Source organism: Elephas maximus, chromosome 4 (assembly GCF_024166365.1).
Source record: "Elephas maximus indicus isolate mEleMax1 chromosome 4, mEleMax1 primary haplotype, whole genome shotgun sequence".
NCBI lineage: Eukaryota > Metazoa > Chordata > Mammalia > Proboscidea > Elephantidae > Elephas > Elephas maximus.
The window spans coordinates 63,877,859-63,889,926 of record NC_064822.1 but is presented as its reverse complement, the minus strand read 5'-3'; positions in this window follow the sequence as shown (position 1 = coordinate 63,889,926).

The following is a 12,068-nucleotide window of genomic DNA, read 5'->3' as shown; positions in this document are numbered from 1 at the left end:
ATTTGAACAACTTTACATGAGCCAACACACACAGGTCTGAATTTAAGAAGACCAGAGTTCAAACCTTTCCAAGTAATGGCAAGTTTAAAAGTCTAAAAGCAGGTCCACAATCCCTTATCAGAAACCCTCAGGGCCAAGTGCCTTTTAATATTCAATATTTTTACAGATTTTAGAAATGTAATATGCTGCTATGTAATGTCTTTCCCCTGTAATAAAGCAGATGGATAATTCTTCAGAAAAAATATTCACATTAAGTAAAATAAAGACTATAAACAGCTGCCCATCAGTTCAGGTCAGGTTTGCCACTAAATAAGTTTTGGAGCCAAACTTATAAAAACATTTTTAGAGCATTTTGGATTTCCTGATTGTGGACCTGCGTATGCAGAAATGATAGAAGAAAACATTTTCTTATGGTCTACACAAAAGCATACATAAATGGTGTGTAATATATTCGAAGAGTGTAGTTTTCTTACAGTTTTTTTTAATGGGCAGAACTTTGTTAGAAACGAGGCGCCTCCAGGATTCCACTGGAAATGGAAGTGGAGGCAATGGAGGTGTTAAAAAAAGACAGAAAAACCTCGAACTGTATTATTTCTAAGGTCCCTGGCAATGTTAAGATTCTGAGCACCTTATCCTCATTATAATCCACAGCTGTTTCGACTACACAAGTCCCTAGAGAGTCAGACGGCTCTTCTAAATCCCCTGTTCCCACCCCCCTTTCCCAAAGACATGTGTCTTCTCCTTCACACACACTGGAGTAGAAAGATAAGGTTAAAAAAAAAAAAAACTTTTTGAAAGCAGTTATTCAAACAAAAACTTATGTACTATTCACAGTAGCCAAAAGGTAGAAACAGCCCAAATGAGTGGATAAACAAATTGTAGTTTTTTAGTATATACATATGTCTTAGTCATCTAGTGCTGCTGTAACAGAAATACCACAACTGGATGGCTTTAACAAAGAGAAATTTATTCTCTCACAGTCTAGTAGGTTACAAGGCCAAATTTAGGGCACCAGCTCCAGGGAAAGTTTTTCTGTCTCTGTGGGCTCTGGAGGAAGGTCCTTGTCATCAACCTTCCTTTGGTCTGAGAGCTTCTCAGCTCAGGAAGCTCCAGTCCAAAGGACAAGCTCTGCTCTTAGTGCTGCTTTCTTGGTGGTATGAGGTCCCCCTGTTTCTCTGCTCACTTCTCTCTTTTATATCTCAAAAGAGATTGGCTCAAGACACAATCCAATCTTATAGATTGAGTCCTGCCTCCAATCCCACCTCATTAATATCATACAGGTAGGATTTATAGCACATAGGAAAATCGCATCAGATGACAAAATGGTGGCCAATCACACAATACTGGGAATCATGGCCTAGCCAGATGGATGTACATATTTTTGGGGGACATAATTCAATCCACGACAACATACAATGAATATTATAATTCAGCTATAAAAAAGGAATGAGGTACTAATACATGCCACAAAGTAGAACTGGAGAGGCGGAGCCAAGATGGCGGAATAGACAGACGCTTCTGTCAAGCCCTCTTTACAACAAAGACCCGAAAAAACAAGTGAAAGGAGTATATTTGTGACAAGCTGGGAGCCCAGAGCATCAAAGGCAAGCTTAGACAGCGAACTGAGGGGCAAGGGAAGGAAGAGACCATTCAGAAGCGGAGAGGAGTTGCTGGACCTGAATCGCAGGGAGCCCTCAGGCACCATTCCTGGAGTGGCTGCCGCAGCGGCAGCAGCAACAGCAGGCTGGTCCTAGCGTTTGGCCACAGTTTCCTCAGGGAGAAGCAGCCAGCCACACAGCCCACTCACACCTCCGGAACCTGAGCAGAAGGGCGCTCTCAGCAAAAGCTAAGTACTTGCGTATATTTTACCGTGCCCCACCCCAACCCCAACCCCAACCCAGCTTCAGCGGCTGAATCCCTAGGCCTGAGATAGACCCTGGTGAGCACCTGGAGCCGTCCTCCCAGCCTGGGGAAGGAAAAAATTTCCAACTGGGAGGAAAAGACAATTTGTTAGCTCCATTAACTGGGGGAGCTCAGGACAGAAGCGGCTCCTGTCCAGGCATAAACCGTCCAGGGACCTTGAGCACCTTTCCTTTCTGCAAGGACCTGTGTGGGCCTATTTCGAGAGAATAGGCCCTTGTTGGCAAGCTCCAACCATTTCACAGTGCGGTAGAGAGGTCGGTGTTTGACGTTTGACATTGCTTTGCCTATTAAACAAGGTTCTCACCTACCCACAACAGGGACCTCAGGACTGGTGGCTCCACTTGGGTCTCCCAGCCACCTGCGACAGGGGCCCAGGGATAACTGGTACCTCCCAGTCCTTACAACAAAATCTTTGGGTGCCCACAGTCCCTCTGAAGAGCCCACCCACCAGCACGCTTTACGGAACAGAGAGGCGTTTTCCTCAGAGACACTTGGGGGTCGGTTCTCAGCCCCCTGCCTTGTTCAGAGCATTACCCCCTGCTGCAATCAGATATGGGTATATATGCCAATCACCACTGCCCCCCCAAGACTGTGGGACAGAGCCTGTACCACACACTTGATATCAGCTACCTGGAAACCTGAGCTGAATTCATAAAAGAAAACTGAATGGACTCCTAGACTGATATACCTGATAACAGCTCTAGCCAGCTGGGGACAGGACACCAGAGCTCCACAGGTGAAAATAATCAAGCTAGCTCACTCAAGCAACCCATAGGGGTATACCAGAACAAAACAAAGCAGGCAGATACGACACAGTAAGCAAGCATAAACTAATACAATAACTTATAGATGGCTCAGAGACAACAGTCAATATCAAGTCACATAAACAGTCCATGATCACCTCAACAGGCTCTCAAAACAAAGAATCCAGGGACCTTTTAGATGAAAGTGCATTCCTGGAACTACCAGATGCAGAACGCAAAAGTTGAATATACAGAACCCTTCAAGACATCAGGAAGGAAATGAGGCAATATGCAGAACAAGCCAAGGAACACACAGATAAAGCAACTGAAGGACTCAGAAAGATTATTCAGGAACATAATGAAAAGTTTAATAAGCTGGAAAAATCCATAGACAGACAGCAATCAGAAATTCAGAAGATTAACAACAAAATTACAGAATTAGATAACTCAATAGAAAGTCAGAGGAGCAAAACTGAGCAAGTAGAAGCTAGAATTTCTGAACTCAAAGATAAATCACTTGGCACTAATATATTTGAAGAAAAATCAGATAAAAGAATTTAAAAAAATGAAGAAACCTTAAGAATCATGTGGGACTCTATCAAGAGAAATAACCTACGAGTGATTGGAGTACCAGAACAGGGAGGGGTAATAGAAAATACAGAGAAAATTGTTGAGGATTTGTTGGCAGAAAACTTCCCTGATATTGTGAAAGATGAGAAGATATCTATGAAGGTGAAATGAAGACATTTCCAGATAACCACAAGTTGAGGGAATTCCTAAAAACCAAACCAAAACTACAAGAAATACTAAAGGGAGTTCTTTGGTTAGAAAATCAATAATATCAGGTATCGAACCAAGACTAGAACACTGGGCAGTGCATCCAGAAGTCAACACAGACAGGTAAATCCAAAGAAAAACAAAGCAAGATTAAAAAAAAAAAAAGCCCAACACAGGGTAACGGCAATGTTATTACATAAAAGAAGACAACATTAAAATAAAATAATGAAGAGGGACTAAGAAATGTGATCATACACCTTCCATATGGAGAGGAAGATACAGTGATACAAAGAAATAAAAGTTAGTTATAAATTTAGAAAAATAAGGGTAAATAATAAGGTAACAAAAGAGACAAACCTACTCATCAAAATAAAATACAAGGGAAAAATAAAGACTCAGCAGAAACAAAATCAACAACAACAAATATGAGGAAAGGACAATATATAAAGAAAATCTACTGAGTACATGAAATCAAGTGGGAAAAAGAAGCTGTCAACACAAAAAAAAGACATCAAAATGATAGTACTAAATTCATACCTATCCATAACTACCCTGAATGTAAATGGACTAAATGCACCAATAAAGAGACAGAGTGTGGCAGAATGGATTAAAAAACAAGATCCGTCTATCTGCTGCCTACAAGAGACACACCTTAGACTTAGAGACACAAACTAAAACCCAAAGGATGGAAAAAAATATATCAAGCAACAACAATCAAAGAAGAGCAGGAATGGCAATATTAATTTCTGACAAAATGGACTTTAAAGTTAAATCCATCAGAAAGGATAAGGAAGGACACTATATAATGATTAAAGGGACAAATACACCAAGAAGATATAACCATATTAAATATTTATGCACCCAATGACAGGGCTGCAAGAGACATAAAACAAACTCTATCAGCATTGAAAAGTGAGGTAGACAGCTCCACAATAATAGTAGAAGACTTCAACACACCACTTTCAGTGAAGGACAGAAAATCCATGAAGAAGCTCAATAAAGACACGAAAGATCTAAATGCCACAATCAACCAACTTGACCTCATAGGTATATGCAGAACACTCCACCCAAAAGCGGCAAAATATACTTTCTTTTCTAGTGCACATGGAACATTCTCTAGAATAGACCACATATTAGGTCATGAAGCAAGCCTTAGCAGAATCCAAAACATTGAAATATTACAAAGCATCTTCTCTAACCATAAGGCCATAAACGTGGAAATCAATAACAGGAAAAGCAGGGAAAAGAAATCAAACACTTGGAAACTGAACAATACCCTGCTCAAAAAAGGCTGGATTATAGAAGACATTAAGAATGGAATAAAGAAATTCATAGAATCCAATGAGAATGAAAACACTTCCTATCAGAACCTTTGGGACACAGCGAAAGCAGTGCTCAGAGGCCAATTTATATCAATAAATGCACACATCCAAAAAGAAGAAAGGGCCAAAATCAAAGAAGTATCCCTACAACTTGAACAAATAGAAAGAGAGCAACAAAAGAAACCCACAGGCACCAGAAGAAAACAAATAATAAAAATTAGAGCTGAACTAAATGAAATAAAAAAAAGAAAACAGAAAATCAATTAAAGAATTATGATCAAAAGCTGTTTTTTTTGAAAAACTCAACAAAATTGATAAACCTTTGGCCAAACTGACAAAAGAAAAACAGGAGAGGAAGCAAATAACCCGGATAAGAAATGAGATGGGCGATATTACAACAGACCCAACTGAAATTAAAAGAATCATATCAGATTACCATGAAAAACTATACGCAAACAAATTTGAAAACCTAGAACAAATGGATGAATTCCTAGAAACACACTACCTACCTAAACCAACACAAACAGTGGTAGAACAACTAAATAGACCCATAACAAAAGAAGAGATCAAAAAGGTAAACAAAAAACTCCGGACCAATAAAAGCCCTGGTCCGGACGGCTTCACTGCAGAGCTCTACCAAACTTTCAGAGAAGAGTTAACACCACTACTACTAAAGGTATTTCAGAGCATAGAAAAGGATGGAATACTACCAAATTCATTCTATGAAGCCACCATATCCCTGATACCAAAACCAGGTAAAGACAGCACAAGGAAAGAAAATTATAGACCTATATCCCTCATGAATGTAGATGCAAAAATTCTCAACAAAATTCTAGCCAATAGAATTCAACAACATATCAAAAAAATAATTCACCATGACCAAGTGGGATTCATACCAGGTATGCAGGGATGGTTCAACATTAGAAAAACAATTGATGTAATCCACCACATAAATAAAACAATAGACAAGAATCACATGATTTTATCAATTGATGCAGAAAAGGCATTTCACAAAGTTCAACACTCATGATAAAAACTCAGCAAAATAGGAACAGAAGGAAAATTTCTCAGCATAATAAAGGGCAGTTATACAAAGCCAACAGCCAACATCACCCTAAATGGAGAGAGCCTGAAAACATTCCCACTGAGATCGGGAACCAGACAAGGATGCCCCCATCACCACTCTTATTCAACATTGTGCTGGAAGTCCTAACCAGAGCAATTAGGCTAGATAAAGAAATAAAGACATCCAGATTGGCAAGGAAGAAGTAAAAGTATCTCTATCTGCAGCTGACATGATCTTATACACAGAAAACTCTAAGGAATCCTGCAGAAAACTACTGAAACTAATAGAAGAGTTCAGCAGAGCATCAGGATACAAGATAAACATAGAAAAATCAGTTGGATTCCTCTACACCAACACAAAGAACATTGAAGAGGAAATCACCAAATCAATGCCATTTACAGTAGCCCCCAAGAAGATTAAAATACTTAGGAATAAATCTCACCAGATATGTAAAAGACTTATACAAAGAAAACTACGGTACACTTCTGCAAGAAACCAAGAGACTTACATAAGTGGAAGAACATACCTTGCTCATGGATAGGAAGACTTAACCTTATAAAAATGTCTATTCTACCAAAAGCGATCTGTGCATTTAATGCAATTCCGATCCAAATCCCAACAACATTCTTTAATGAGATGGAGAAACAAATGACCAGCCTCATATGGGAGGGGAAGAGGCCCCGGATAAATAAGGCACTACTGAAAAAGAAGAACAAAGTAGGAGGCCTTACTTTACCTGATTTTAGAACCTATTATACCGCCACGGTAGTCAAAACAGCCTGGTACTGGTACAACAACAGATACATGGACCAATGGAACAGAATTGAGAACCCAGGCATAAATCTACCCATATATGAGCATCTGATATTTGACAAAGGCCCCAAAACACTTAAATGGGGAAACAATAGTCTTTTTAACAAATGGTGCTGGCATAACTGGATATCCATCTGCAAAAAAATGAAACAAGGCCCATACCTCACTCCATGCACAAAAACTGACTCAAAATGGATCAAAGACCTACATATAAAATCTAAAACGATAAAGATCATGGAAGAAAAAATAGGGACAACGTTAAGAGCCCTAATACATGGCATAAACAGTATACAAAACATTATAAAGAACGTAGAAGAAAAACTAGATAACTGGGAGCTCCTGAAAATCAAACACTTACGCTCATCCAAAGACTTCACCAAAAGAGTAAAAAGACTACCTACAGACTGGGAAAAAGTTTTAAGCTATGACATTTCTGATCAGCGCCTGATCTCTAAAATCTACATAATACTGCAAAAACTCAACTGCAAAAAGACAAATAACCCAATTAAAAAATGGGCAAAAGATATGAATAGACACTTCACAAAAGAAGACATTCAGGTATATGAGGAAATGTTCACCATCGTTAGCCATTAGAGAAATGCAGATATAAACTACAATGAGATTTCATCTCACTACAAAAAGGCTGGCATTAACCCAAAAAACACAAAATAATAAATGTCAAAGAGGCTGTGGAGAGATTGGAACACTTCTACATTGCTGGTGGGAATGTCAAATGGTACAGCCACATTGGAAATCAATTTGGTGCTTCCTTAAAAAGCTAGAAATAGAACTACCATAGGATCCAGCAATCCCACTCCTTGGAATATATCCTAGAGAAATAAGAGCCTTTACACAAACAGATATATGCACACCCATGTTTATTGTAGCACTGTTTACAATAGCAAAAAGATGGAAGCAACCAAGGTGCCCATCAGCGGATGAATGGATAAATAAATAATGGTATATCCACACAATGGACTACTCCACATCGATAAAGAACAGTGAGGAATCTGTGAAACGTTTCACAACATGGAGGAAACTGGAAGGCATTATGCTCAGTGAAATTGTTGCAAAAGGACAAATATTGTATAAGACCACTATTATAAGAACTTGAGAAATAGTTTAAACTGAGAAGAAAACATTCTTTTGTGGTTACAAGAGGGGGTAGGGAGGGAGGGTGGGAGAGGGGCATTGACTAAGTAGATAGTAGATAACAACTACTTTAGGTGAAGAGAAAGACAGCACACAATACAGGGGAGGTCAGCACAATTGGACTAAACCAAAAGCAAAGAAGTTTCCTGAATAAAATGAATGCTTCGAAGGCCAGCGTAGCAGCGGCAGGGGTCTGGGGACCATGGTTTCAGGGGACATCTAAGTCAATTGGCATAATAAAATCTATTAAGAAAACATTCTGCATCTCACTTTGACGAGTGGCGTCTGGGGTCTTAAACGCTAGCAAGCAGCCATCTAAGATGCATCAGTTGGTCTCAACCCACCTGTAGAAAAGGAGAATGAAAAACACCAAGGACACAAGGCGATTACGAGCCCAAGAGACAGAAAGGGCCACAGGAACCAGCGACTACATCATCCTGAGACCAGCAGAACTAGGTGGTGCCCGGCTACAACCGATGACTGCCCTGACAGGGAACACGACAGAGAACCCCTGAGGGAGCAGGAGAGCAGTGGGATGCAGACCCCAAATTCTCATAAGACCAGACTTAATGGTCTGACTGAGACTAGAAGGGCCCTGGTGGTCATTTCTGTTGGCCCAGGACAGGAACCATTCCCAAAACCAACTCTTCAGACATGGATTGGACTGGACAATGGGTTGGAGAGGGATGCTGATGAGAAGTGAGCTTCACGGATCAGGTGGACACTTGAGACTATGTTGGCATCTCCTGCCTGGAGGGGAGATGAGAGGGTGGAGGGGGTTAGAAGCTGGAGAAATGGACATGAAAAGAGAGAGTGGAGGGAGAGAGCGGTCTGTCTCACTAGGGAGAGAGCAACCGGGAGAGTGTGGCAAGGTGTACCTGGGTTTTTGTGTGAAAGACTGACTTGATTTGTAAACTTTCACTTAAAACACAATAAAAATTATGTCGATGGACATTTAGGTTGTTTCTACCTTTTGGCTATTGTGAATAGTGCTGCAATGAACTTTTGGTGCACAAGTCTCATTTGACATGGTCTGTGATTTTTTACAAGGGTGTGAGTCTATCTGATGGGGAAAGAAGAATCTCTTCAATAAATAGTCCTGGTAAAACTGGATTTCCACATGCAGAAAAATGAAACAGTATCCACGTCTCACACCACACACAAAAACAAATTCAAAATGGATTAAAGTCCTAAACTTGCAAACTAAAACCATAAAATCTTTAGAAGAACAAGCAAGGGCAAAGCTGTCAGGCCTAGCTTTCAACAATACCAACAATACCAAAAGCACAAACAGCAAAAGAGAAAATAAATAAATGGGACCTTTTGTAATTTTAAAAATTAAAAACTTTCATTCATCAAAAGATTTACCAAAAAACTGAAAAGACAAGCTACCAACTGGGACAATATCTTTGAACCATATATCTAACAAGATCTAATAACTAAAACATACATAAAACTTTGACAACTTAACAACAAAAAGACAACCCAATCATAAAGTGGGCAAAAGGCTTGAACAGACATTTCACCAAAAAGGACATTCGAATGGCCACCGAACACATGAAAAGATGCTTAGCAACATTAGCCATCAGAAAGGTGCAGATCAAAACCACAATGAGTTGGAATCGACTGGACGACAATGGATTTGGGTTTTGTTGGTTAGGATGGCTAAGATAAAAAAAAAAAAAAATTAAAAAACCAGAAGCAGAAAACAACAAATGTTGGTGAGGATGTGGGAAATGGCAAATTGGAACCCTAACCAATTGCAACGGAAATGCAAATGCAAAATGATACAGAGTTAAGGAAAACAGTGTGGTGGTGCCTCAAAAAACTAAAAATAGAAACCATACGACCCAGTAATTCCACTTCTGGGAATATACCCAAAAGACTTGAAAACAGAGCCTCGAAAAGAGAATTGTACACCAATGTTCATTGCAGCACTATTCACAATAGCCAAAAGGTGGAAATTACCTAAATGTCCATCAAGAAATGAAAGGATAAAAAATATATATATGGTACATACATACAAGCGAATACTACTCAGACAGTAGGAGAAATGAAGGAGCTTAGAGACATTATGCTGAGCAAAATAAGCCAATCACAAAAGGCCAAATATTGTATGACCTTACTTATATAAAAAAAAAGCAAATGTATAGAGATCAAAGTTTATTAGTGGTTACCTGGGGCTCCAGGGAGGAGTAAAAGGGGAGTTAACAGTGGTGAAAAAATCACATTGATTAAGGGTATTGCACAGCTGATTATTACAATTACTGCCAGTAAGTTGTACACCTGTAAAAAGCTGAGTTGGCAAAGGTTTGTGTGATAGATATATTTACAATGACCCCCAAAAAAAAAAATTGCTGTGAGCCTGCTTATTTACAAGCAAACACCTTGTGGGATTTGGTTCCTTGGTTTGGAGGCTTAGGGTCTTGGTTTCATGGAACATCCCAGTCAATTGGCTTAATAACGTGTTTAGTCCTTCTGTTCTGCCTCCTAGTTTGTTGCATAGTGCCTGAGATCTTAAAAGCTTGCAAGTGGCCATTTAAGGCATGACAATTGGTCTATATTCACCTAGAGCAACGGAAGAAGGAGAATCAGGAATAAGAGGAGGATATGGAATGTGTGGCTAATTGTCTCCATGAACAACTACCTCCTTTGCCATGAGACCGGAACAACTGAATGGTGCCCAGTCACCATTACTGAACATTTTGATCTAAGAGTCCATAGAAGAATCCTGATCAAAAGGGAGAAATGCAGAACAGAATTTCAAATTCTCATGGACTTCAGACTTCCTGGAGCCATGGAGTGTGGAAGAACCCCTGAAATTATTGCCCTGAGATAATCTTTAAACCTTAAACCAAAAATATCCCCTGGGGAAAGAAAAAACTGTTGCCATCCATCTTCTTAAAATCAAACAATAGTTTAGTTTAACTAGTAAAAAAAGATCTGCCTTGAACATTATGTTCTTTTAAAACGATCTATATGGAATCAAACTGACAACAGCAACTCGAAAGACTGGATAGGAAACTTAAGGGGTAGTGAGTTTATGTTAATGGGGGAGGAACAACTCAGAAAAAGAGGGTGAGAATGATTGTACAACTAAAAAAAAAAAAAATTTTTTTTTTTTTTGTACAACTAGAAGAGCATAATCAGTATCACTTAATTGTACATGTAGAAAGTGTTGAATTGGTTTAGGTTTTGCTGTGTCTATTCTCAACAACAACAAAATTAATTAAAATTATTAAAATAAATAACACTGACATAGAATTAGCAGTCTAGCACATTAAAACAATCATCGGAACTATATTCCAGGTGTCCAACAATTTAAATAGATACCTATCACCCAGGGAGAGATGCTGAGTAGGCTGTTTGATGTATAAATTTGGAGTTGAGGAAATTGGACTTGATATACAAATTTGAAGTTGAGGAAAGAGGTCCATGCTGAAAATATAAATTTAGGAGTAATTGGTAAGCATATAAATGGGACTTTAAAGTCACAAACTTGGATGAGGCTACCAAGGCCGTGAACTTGGATAGAAAAGAGAAGACTTAGGACTATGCCCTGAAGCATGCCAGCATTAAAAATCTGAGCTAGAAAGGGATTGGACTGGACTATAAGATAGAAAATGATACTGGTGAGGAGTGAGCTTCTTGGACCAAGTAGACACAGGAGACTATGTTGGCAGCTCCTGTCTGGAGGGGAGATGAGAAGGCAGAGGGAGACAGAAGCTGGCTGAACGGACGTGGGAATACAGGGTGGAGAGAAGGCGTGTGCTGTCTCATTAGGGGGAGAGCAACTAGGAGTACACAGGAAGGTGTATATAAATTTTTGTATGAGAGACTGACCTGATATGTAAACTTTCATTTAAAGCACAACAAAAATTTTTTAACTTTTTTTTTAAAAATCTGAGAGAACAGGAAGAACCAGGAAAGGAGGCATAGGATAAGTGACCAGTGATATAGGAAGAAAATCTGAAGAGTTCATTATTTTGGAAGCCAAGGACAGAAAGTTCATCAAAGAAGACAAGTAATCAGTTGATCAAATGTGGTTATAAGTCAAGACAAAGACTGAGAATTGGTCTTTGGATAAAGCAATGTCAGAGTCATTGGTGATCCTGAAAAGCATAGTTTGGTGGAATGATGGAGGAAAAAATCAAACTGGAGTTGAAGAAAGACTAGAAAATAGAAACAGAAAGTAATCAATTGTTTTAAGGAATCTGCTGCAAAAGGGAACAAAGAAGTGTGGCAAGCTGTTGGGGAATGCAGGGTGAAGAG